This window comes from Theropithecus gelada, chromosome 19, assembly GCF_003255815.1.
Source record: "Theropithecus gelada isolate Dixy chromosome 19, Tgel_1.0, whole genome shotgun sequence".
NCBI classification, from domain to species: domain Eukaryota; kingdom Metazoa; phylum Chordata; class Mammalia; order Primates; family Cercopithecidae; genus Theropithecus; species Theropithecus gelada.
Genome location: NC_037687.1, coordinates 15,232,024 through 15,242,608, shown reverse-complemented (window position 1 = coordinate 15,242,608; position 10,585 = coordinate 15,232,024).

Sequence of the window (10,585 nt, the reverse complement as noted above, 5' to 3'; positions counted from 1 at the left end):
GCAAGGAGGACCAGGCAGGCCAACTTGGCACCCAAACATCTCCCACACGTGGGCTGGGAGGACGCCATGCACCATTTTTCGGTGCAGAATTAGGAGACTTCGAGAAGGGAGTCTCTGGCGTCTGACTGCACAACCCGGCAGAAGTTCAAGTCCTGCCTCCAGACAGCCCAGGTCTGGGTTGACACATGACAGCTAGGAGCAGGAACAAAGAACAAAGAATCCAGCCTCGCTGAGGATTACCCAGGTCAGATTCTGGGGATAAAGAGAACTGGAAGAGTAAACCAGGAAACTGTGGTCGGTTTTGTTTGTTTTAATGCAAAGCAGAATTATTTGCATGCACAGCAATGAGGATTAGGAAGCTAGATAAAAAGAAAAGAAGCCTTCAGCAGCAAGTGGAACTCATCAAGACTCTTTTTTTTTGTTTTTTTCTTTTTTGACACGTAGTCTCGCTCTGTCTCCCAGGCTGGAGTGCAGTGGCGTGATCTCGGCTCACTGCAAGCTCCGCCTCCCGGGTTCACACCATTCTCCTGCCTCAGCCTCCAGAGTAGCTGGGATTACAGGCGCCCACCACCGCGCCTGGCTAATTTTTTTGTATTTTTAGTAGAGACGGGGTTTCACCGTGTTAGCCAGGATGGTGAACTCCTGACCTCAGACGATCCACCCGCCTCGGCCTCCCAAAGTTTTAGGATTACAGGTGTCAGCCACCGCGCCCGGCCAAGACCTTTAAGGAGCTGACTCTAGGATCTTACTCAGCGTAGAAGGTGGGGTGGGAGACATGGGGGGCAAGAGTGAGAGGGGCCGTGAGCTGACGGGGTCAGGCATGGGAGAGCAGAGCCAAGGGACTCTGGGTGGAGTCCTCGTTGCATCCTGTCGTTGCTCTGACTGTGGGCAGTGCTGGGTCTCCTGGACTCAGTCTTCCTATCTGGGAAATGGGATGTTGGCCTTAAAGGGGGCACATCTTGTCCAGATACTGTCCTCAAATCCCCAGTTGGGTGTTCTCAGTCCTCAGCCACTAAGATGAGGGTGAGTGGGGGTTTTTCATTTTTTTGGTGTTTGTTTTGTTTTGTTTTGTTTTTGAGACAGAGTCTAGCTCTGTTGCCCAGGCTGGAGTGAGGTGGCATGAACTCGGCTCACTGCAACCTCCACCGCCACGTTCAAGCTATTCTTCTGCCTCAGCCTCCCGAGTAGCTGGGATTACAGGCGCCCACCACCACACCCAACTAATTTTTGTGTTTTTAGTAGAGACGGGGTTTCGCCATTTTGGTCAGCTGGTCTTGAACTCCTGACCTCAGGCGATCCACCCACCTCGTCCTCCCAAAGTGCTGGGATTACAGGCGTGAGTCACCCCGCCCGGCCAAGATTCTTAAGTAGCTGACTCTGGGATCACTATAATGGGAAGAATTATTCAGTGTAGAAGGTGGGGTGGGAGGCATGGGGGGCAAGAGTGAGAGGGGTGGGAGGCATGGGGGGCAAGAGTGGGAGGCATGGAGGGCAAGAAGTGGGTGGACAGGGGTCAGGCATGGGAGAGCAGAGCCAAGGGACTCTGGGTGGATTCCTCGTTCTGCCCCGTCGTTGCTCTGACTGTGGGCAGTGCTGGGTCTCCGGGACTGGGTCTTCCTATCTGGGAAATGGCATGTTGGCCTTAAAGTGGGCACATCTTGTTCAAATACTGTCCTGAAATCCTGTATTGGGTGTTCTTCGCCCTCAGGCACTAAGATGAGGGTGACAGGGTTTTTTGGGTTTTTTTGGTGTTTGGGTTTTTTTTAAGGGTTTTTGTTTGTTTTTGAGGTGGAGGCTCGCTCTGTCCCCAAGGCTAGAGTGCAGTGGCGCGATCTCAGCTCACTGCAAGTTCCGCCTCCAGGTTCAAGCTATTCTTCTGCCTCAGCCTCCCAAGTAGCTGGGATTACTGGCACCTGCCATCACGCCTGGCTAATTTTTGTGTTTTTAGTAGAGACAGGGTTTCACCATATTTACCAGGCTGGTCTCCAACTCCTGACTTCATGATCTGCCCGCCTCGGCCTCCCACAGTGCTGGGATTACAGGTGTGGGTCCTCAAGCCCAGTCCCAAGATAGGAGTAAGTCTGAAGGATGGAGCTGCTGAATGAGAAAATCAGGATAGGTATTCCTCCTGTGATTGATCAGATTTTGGGGAGATGCCCAAAATCTCCTTCCCCAACTAAGGGCTACCTACATACCATGTAGCCCTGCCTGATCCAATTCAGGTCCTACAGCACATTGGAGGGCCCTGGAGCTGCCAGCAAGCTGAGATGCACAGATTCTGCTCCTTCTCTACTGGGGTGGCTCCACCTGGTTCACCCCACAGATGAGCCAGGGGCAAGGCCAGGGCCCCTTGGAGTAGGTGGGAGGCAACAGGGTAGGTGCCCAGCTAGGTCTGGGGAGAAGAGGGAGGGGGGAGATTAAAAACAGAGAGGTGCCGAACCTTGCTGCAGCCACACAATGAAGTAATTAAACATTACCGTGGATGAAAATGAATCCTGGCACGTAGTAGGTGCTCATTTAAAATTTAGGGAAGAAAGGGACTTTTCTAGCCATGAGCTATAAGAAGTGGATACTCAAGATGTGGTCCTCGGACCAGCAGCGTCTTGAAAATGCAGAATATCAGATTCTAACCCAGATCGCTTAAAGGTGATAGCCGCAAACTCTTTGTCATTGTCTTCAGCAAGAGGAAGAGCTTAATTTCTTTCACCTTGAATATGGACTGGCCTGGGATTCAGAACAGAAGTGGCATGTCACCACCTCCACCACGCACTATTAGTCGCTTAACCAATAGTTCTTGTGTGACAGTGAGACCTCATCTCTGCAAAAAAAAAAAATAATAATACAAAATAATTAGCCAGGTGTGGTGGTACATGCCTGTGGTCCCAGCTACTTGGGAGGCTGAGGCCCCAAGCTACTCGAGTTGCTTAACCAATAGTGCATGGTGGAGACGGTGACGTGCCACTTCTCTTATAGGAAATTAGCAGAATCAGACAAGCTAGACAGTGACTGAGGGGGCTGTTCTGGACTCGGTGATCAAGCAGGGACGTCCCAAGAGGAGACGTTTGAGCAGGAACCTGAATGACATAAAGGAGTAGGCTCTGCATAAGGGCCCTTCCCGGAAGTTGTGCCAGGTGGGTAAAGCACGAGGTGGGACACACATGTTCATTCTTGCTTCCATCCTCAAATGCACATCCTCAAATGGGTGTTGCAGTAGAGTTGTTTTGTGATATAATTACAATCTGTGGACTTCTTTTTTGGAGACAAGTTCTCTCTCTGTTGCCCAGGCTGGAGTGCAGTGGCGCAATCGTAGCTCACTGCAACCTCGACCTCCTGGACTCAAGCAATCCTCCCACCTCAGCCTCCCAAGTAGCTGGAAGGCTGCAGGCACATGCCACCATGCCCAACTAATTTTTGTATTATTTGTAGAGATGGGATCTCCCTATGTTGTCCAGGCTGGTCTCAAACTCCTGGGCTCAAGAGATCCTCCAACCTCAGTCTCACAAAGTGCTGGGGTTACAGACAATCTGTTGACCAAGTAAAAGAGATTACCCTGGATTGTGTGAATGAGCTTCATCCTGTCAGTTGAGAGGCCTTAGAGCAAAAACTGAGTTTTTCAGAAAATGAGAAATTCTACCTTGAGACTATAGCATCAGTGCCTGCCTGAGTTTCCAGCCTGGTGACCTGCTGCAGCTATAGATTAACAATTTGCCAGCCTATAACCGCATGAGCCAAATTCCTTAAAGATATATGTCTTTTTTTTTTTTTTTTTTTTTTTTTTTGAGACGAGTTTCACTCTCATTGCCCAGGCTCAAGTGCAATGGCGTGATCTCGGCTCACTGCAACCTCCGCCTCCCGGATTCAAGCTATTCTCATGCCTCAGCCTCCTGAGTAGCTGGGATTACAGGCTCCCACCACTACCCCCAGCTAATTTTTGTATTTTTAGTAGAGACAGGGTTTCACCATGTTGGCTAGGCTGATCTCGAACTCCTGACCTCAGGTGATCCATCCGCTTCGGCCTCCCAAAGTGCTGGGATTACAGCCCTGAGTCACGGTGACCAGCCAGATATTTGTCTTAAAATGAATTTACATATAGTTATAGTTTTGTATATATAGATCTTAAGATGTTGAAAATATGACTTAAGATAAATATATGATATAGCTTTTTTTTTTTTTTTTTGAGACAGGATCTTGCTGTCACCCAGGCTGGAGTGCAGTGGCATGATCACGGCTCACTGCAGCCTTGATCTCCTGCACTCAAGCGATCCTCCCACCTCAGCCTCCCAAGTAGCTGGAACTAAAAGTGCATGCCACTGTACTGAGCTAATTTTTGTATTTTTGTAGAGGTGAGTTTTCACCATATTGCCCAGGCTGGCCTCCAATTCCTAGGCTCAAGCAATCCGCCCACCTCGGCCTCCCAAAGTACTGGGATTACAGACATGAGCCACCACGCCCAACCCAGATATATCTTAAAATAAATACATAAATATTGGTTGGTTTGTTGATTGGTTGATTGATTGATTGATTGATTGATTTTATTGATTCTGTTTCTCTGAAGGACCTTAACTGATACAGAGGTGCAGTCTACTTCCCCACTCCTCAAATCTGGGCTGTCTCTGTGTCTTCTAGGACTTCAGGGCCTAGGTCATAAGAAGCCTTATAGCTTCCTTCTACACCCATTGAAATAGACACCTTGGACTCAGCTGTCATGTAAAAAGGAAGCACAAGCATCCGCGTGGAGAGGTCTTATGTGAGAGAAACTCAGACCCCTGGCAAATAGGCAGCACCAAATTGCCAGCCATGAGAGTGAGCCTCCTCGAAGTATCTCTTCCAGCCTCAAATGAGCTGCCCACACCGATGCTGTCTAGGATGGAGAAAGCCATCCTTGCTGAGCCCTGCCCAAATGGTAAATTTGTGAGCAAACTAAAAGTTGTATATATTCTGATACAGATAGAAGTTCATACACCTACCAAAAAAAACAAAAAAAACAAAAAACAACAAGCAAACAACAACAAAAAAAAAAACTTGTATATCTCTCTTTTTTTTTTTTTTTTAGATAGTTTCACTTTTCTTGCCCAGGCTGGAGTGCAATGGTGTGATCTTGGCTCACCACAACCTCCACCTCCCTGGTTCCAGCGATTCTTCTGCCTCAGCCACCCAAGTAGCTGGGATTACAGGCTCACACCACCATGCCTGGCTAATTTTGTATTTTTAGTAGAGATGGGGTTTCCCCGTGTTGGTCAAGCTGGTCTCGAACTCCCAACCTCAGGTGATCCACCCGCCTCAGCCTCCCATAGTGCTGGGATTACAGGTGTGAGTCACTGCGCCCAGCCTGTATATTGTTTTAACCTACTAAGTTTCCTGGTGGTTCAATATACAGTAATAGATAATTGAAAGAGATACATTTCCCAACAAGTTTGGAGTCATCAAAAAACTGATAATGGGCTTGGTGCAGTGGCTCACGCCTGTAATCACAACAGTCTGGGAGGCCAAGACCGGCAGATCACTTGAATCCAGGAGTTCCAGTAAGGAAGGAAACCACTACTACTCCTGCTGCCCTCCTCCCCGCACCTTGCCTAGTTCACAAGACAGGAGGAAAGACTGAAAGCAAAAAGTTAGAAGGAAACAAAAGTAAGATAAATAGCCAGACAACCTTGGCACCACCACCCGGCCCTAGGAGTTAAAAAAAGTAATAATAATAACATCAACCCCTGACCTAAACTACTTGTGTTATCTGTAAATTCCAGACACTATATGAAAAAAGCATTGTAAAACTTTCTGTTCTGTCAGCTGATGCATGTAGCCCCCAGTCACGTTTCCCACGCTTGCTCTATTTATCACGACCCTTTCACGTGGACCCCTTAAAGTTGTAAGCTTTAAAAAGGCCAAGAATTTCTTTTCCGGGGAGCTTGACTCTCAAGAGGCAAGTCTGCCGACGCTCCCGGCCAAATGAAAAACCTCTTCCTTCTTTAATCCGGTGTCTCAGGAGTTTTGTCTGCAGCCCGTTCTGCTACATTTCTTGGTTCCCTGACTGGAAGCGAGGTGATTAACGGACGGTCGAGGCAGCCCCTTAGGCAGCTTATGCCTGCCCTGTAGAGCATCCCTGCGGGGGACTCTGGCCAGCTTGAGCGATGCAGATCCTGAGAGCACTCCCGGGTAGGCATTTGCCCCAGTGGAACGCCTCGTCAGAGCAGTGCACCGCAGGCCCCCGTGGAGGATCAACACAGTGGCTGAACACTGGGAAGGAACTGGCACTTTAAGTCCGGACATCTGAAACTTGGTAAGACTGGTCTTTGGAACTTGCCCACTCCATTTGAGTGGAAGCGTGGCCTGATCACCCACGGCATGCCTGTACCGGCACTTTGGTTTTTGTTTTTGACTTGACTTGAATTAATTGCTTGATACTTTGGTTTTAGTGTTGATTTTGACTTGACTTGAATTGCTTGATAAACAGGAGTGCCTTTATTGGCACTTTGGTTTTGGTTCTGATTTTGACTTGGCTTAAATTGCTTGACGAACAGGTGTGCCTTTAACAACACTTTGGTTTTACCTTTGATTTCGATTTAGTGTGAATGAGGTGAATGAGTGACCTTTTACCCTTTCCTTCTTGTAGCATGAATGTTGTTTTGTCTCAAGAGAAAAATAGGTCAGACACAAAGTAAGCCCACTCCGCTAGGAACTGTGTTAAAACATTTCAAGAAAATAAAAGGAAAGTCATCAAATCATCAAAACTTACTCTATTAAAATGTATGTTAGAGAACCTTAAGAAAGGTTTTGCAGGAGATTCTAGAGTTAAGTTAACGCCTTAGAGGTTAAAAACTCTGTGTGAATTAGAATTGCCCTCTTTTGGTATTGGATGGCCCACCAAAGGAACGATAGACAGAGAACAATTGGCCACGTATTTAAGGTGGTGACAGGGATCGCAGGACAGCCGGTGTACCTAGATCAAATTACTTTATATTGACTCATGCTTAAATATAATATAAACAAAACCAGCATAAATTTAGCCCTCTTTAACCGCTTATTGCAAAAAAGCCACAAAAGTAAAAGTAAGAGCAGCTTTGCCAGCAGACAGTCCCAGAAACAGCAAGAGAAGCCAGTTTTGCAGGAGTCGCCAGAGATAATAGAAATTCTTTCTCCATATGTCCCAGCCTACCCCGCTTTACCGAGGCCAACAGCCCCCTCAGAAACGAGATTCAGGAGCTAACACGCCCCAGGTCTCACCTCGAAGGGGAGGATCGGAGCCTCGAGAGGCCAAAGAAGGAAGTCAAGATAGCCAAGTGGGCCATCTCAGATCTGGTCTTGCTTGAGCTATGCAAATGCCTCTCAGGAAGATGCGAGGACCTGTCTGTTATAATGACCAGGCCCACATCCGGGGGGGCAACAGACTTTCATCTATCAGCCCCTTTCAACCATTGATCTACTAAACTGGAAACACCCTGAACTCACCACCTTGCTGCCGGCAGCTAGCGCCCTGTCGAGCATGACTGTGTAGAGGTGTTGGACTCAAGTTTACTCTAGCAGACCTGACCTCCGGGACCAACCGTGGGCATCAGTAGACTAGGAACTGTACATGGACAGGAACAGCTTCATCAACCCGCAAGGAGAGAGATGTACAGAATATGCGATGGTAACCCTGAACATTGCCGTTAAGCTGAGCTCATTGCTTTAATTCGGTGAAGGTAAGACTCAGTGAAGGTAAGACTGTAAACATTTACACTGACTCTCGGTATGCCTGTTTAACCCTCCAAGTGAATGAAAAAATGATATAAAAGAAAAGAGCCTGTTAAACTCTAGGAAAAAGGGGAAAAACACCCAGAGAATGCAATTCAGCTTCACCATTTGCAGAGATACTGAGAAGCACTTCTGCAGAGGCTAAGAATTGGTAGAAAAAAGCAAGTAATATAAAAAAGATTTCAGAAATGCTTGAAGGAGCTGACAAAAGCCTAAGTCAGTTTATAAGGGACTCTATAAAGCATTCTGCCTTTACACCCCATTTAACCCTGAGGCTGCTGAAAATCAGTATATAGTAAATACTTCATTTGTAAAGCAAGCCCAGGGTAACATCAAGCAGAAGGGGCAGGCATGAATACCACCTAGTCTATAAACGTGGCCACCAAAGTGTATGTTAACTGTAACTAAAGAACAAAACTGGGAAAGAGCAAAAGAAAAAGAAAGGCTAAGAGAAGTATAAAAAGAAAACTTGGCAATGTGAAGGACATGGACATGGATGTAAACATGAAAGAAGTCGAGTTAGACAAGGATTCAAGACCTGGACAAGGCTAAGAGTAAGTATAAAAAGAAAACTTAGCAATGTGTGAGGACGTGGACATGGATGTAAACATGAAAGAAGTCAAGTGAGGCAAGAATTCAAGAGCCGGACAAGGCTAGAGAGAGATTAATGTGCGAGATGCAAAAAGAAAGGACACTAGAAGGGTAAACGTTCAAAAAGCAATAAAGGAAATGGCCAAGGCCTCAAGACAAAGAGGCCATCAGCCAAAAGCTGCCGCACCTTGGAGAAACCAAATACTGTTCTGATCAGGCTGACAGGAGCTGAAGAATGCAAAGACTAGGGCAGACTAGGCACCTTCTCATTAGGCTCCCAGGAGCCGATGGTCGCATTAGAAGTTAAAAGAAGCAAGATTCTGCCATATCTGGATTCCAGTTACTCACTGAAGGCTAAGCCACTAAATAGAGTTACAAAGGGGGGATGGAAGGAGAAGAACCTCTCCTCTAAGAAACTTAAACAGGAAAAAGAGTCATACCTTGTGAAAACTTGCTTATAGACTTTATAGAATTGCCCCATGCTGGAGGCCATCGGTACGTGCTAGTGCTTGTTTGCTTATTTAATATAAAATCAGGTTTTTGCCTATGGTCCTTCTCTGAGTCAGGTGCACCCCCACCAAACTAACTAGGTATTTGCCCAGTAAGATTTTGTTCGGTTGGCCACCCCCAAATCATAGGTCAAATTAAAGGTGACCTCCAGAAACTAAAGGAATTAACCTTAAGAAAGCAAATGCAAGCTGGGCGCGGTGACTCAAGCCTGTAATCCCAGCACTTTGGGAGGCCGAGGTGAGCGGATCACAAGGTCAGGAGATCGAGACCATCCTGGCTAACACAGTGAAACCCCGTCTCTACTAAAAATACAAAAAAATTAGCTGGGCGTGGTGGCGGGCGCCTGTAATCCCAGCTACTCGGGAGGCTGGGGCAGGAGAATGGCGTGAACCCGGGAGGCGGAGCTTGCAGTGAGCCGAGATCGGGCCACTGCAGTCCAGTCTGGGTAAAAGTGCAAGACTCCGTCTCAAGAAAACAAACAAACAAACAAAAAAAGAAAGCAAATGCTGGCTTTAGAAAATAGCCATACAAAGTGTTCATAATTAAATAAATGAAAATGCCTGTAAGCCTGACACCCCTTTAAATCTAGTGACTCTGTTTAAAGTAAAATCTAATTTTTCTAGGACCCATATAGGATGGGCCCTATCCTGTAACCTTGTCCACTCCCACTGCTGTTAAAGTTGCAGGTGTTGTGTCTTGGATCCACCACAGTCAGTTAACACCGGCAGCTCAGGACAAGTCGACCAGCCAGCAGGACACAGATTATCCAACTGGCTGATCCTGAGACGAGACCAAGCTGCTGCTGAGGACAACAGCCCTGCTCTGGTCACTCCGGAGGCTGACCAGTCTACACACAGCTGAAGCTTGAGGAGACAACAAGCCCTGTTCTAGTCACACACCGGCAGCTGACTAATCTACGCACGGCTGAAGCTTGAGGACTCGTCAAGCAAGTAAATGTAGTTAAAAATCTTAAGACTAATTATTTTCCTGTAATACTAACTGTTTTCCTATTGTTCTGTCGCTGTATTCAACCTTTTTCCCAGGTAAGGACCTCTTTTGTCCTTGCTGGACATTGTTTTGTTGTTGTTACCCCCACCATAACCATGCTAGAAGAAACACCTATATAAGGTGTCCCCACTGTACACTTACTACTTAGGAAACCCAGACCCATCCAGCCCAGCAACAATTCGGAGTCTTGCAGTCATTCTTTAAACATATAAACCAGAAGTTACCAGAACCTCCTCCTTTAGCAAAAACAGAAAAAACCTATTTGCTCAGTTGGCTGAAAACATAGCTGGCAGCCTAGATATTTCTTCATGTTATGTTTATAAAAAGGCTAACATAAAAGACCAATGGCCTTGAAAAGCAAAAGAGTTAATGCCTCAAGATAACTTTACTTTAACTAACTCTTTCCCCAAACAGACACCCCAAGTTCAAGCATCTGGTTCTTTAAAACTTCTGTTATTAAAAAATACTGTGTTACGCGCGAAGAAAAAGCTTTCAAGACCCAGTAACAAAACTAACCTGCTTAAGACATGACAAAGTTAGTACATGTGCATATACAAGTTTAACACAGGTTTGATCCTAGGTCTTCATTTAGAAAATAGTTTGCAGCTATAAAAAATTTAAAACTCTCATTATAATATATATAATATATATACCAGTGTGTTACTGGTAATAAAAGCTTGCTTGCTGCTCCCCTGTGTATTACACCTGCTCCTTCAAATGATAAAAGGTTTTGTAGCTACCACAG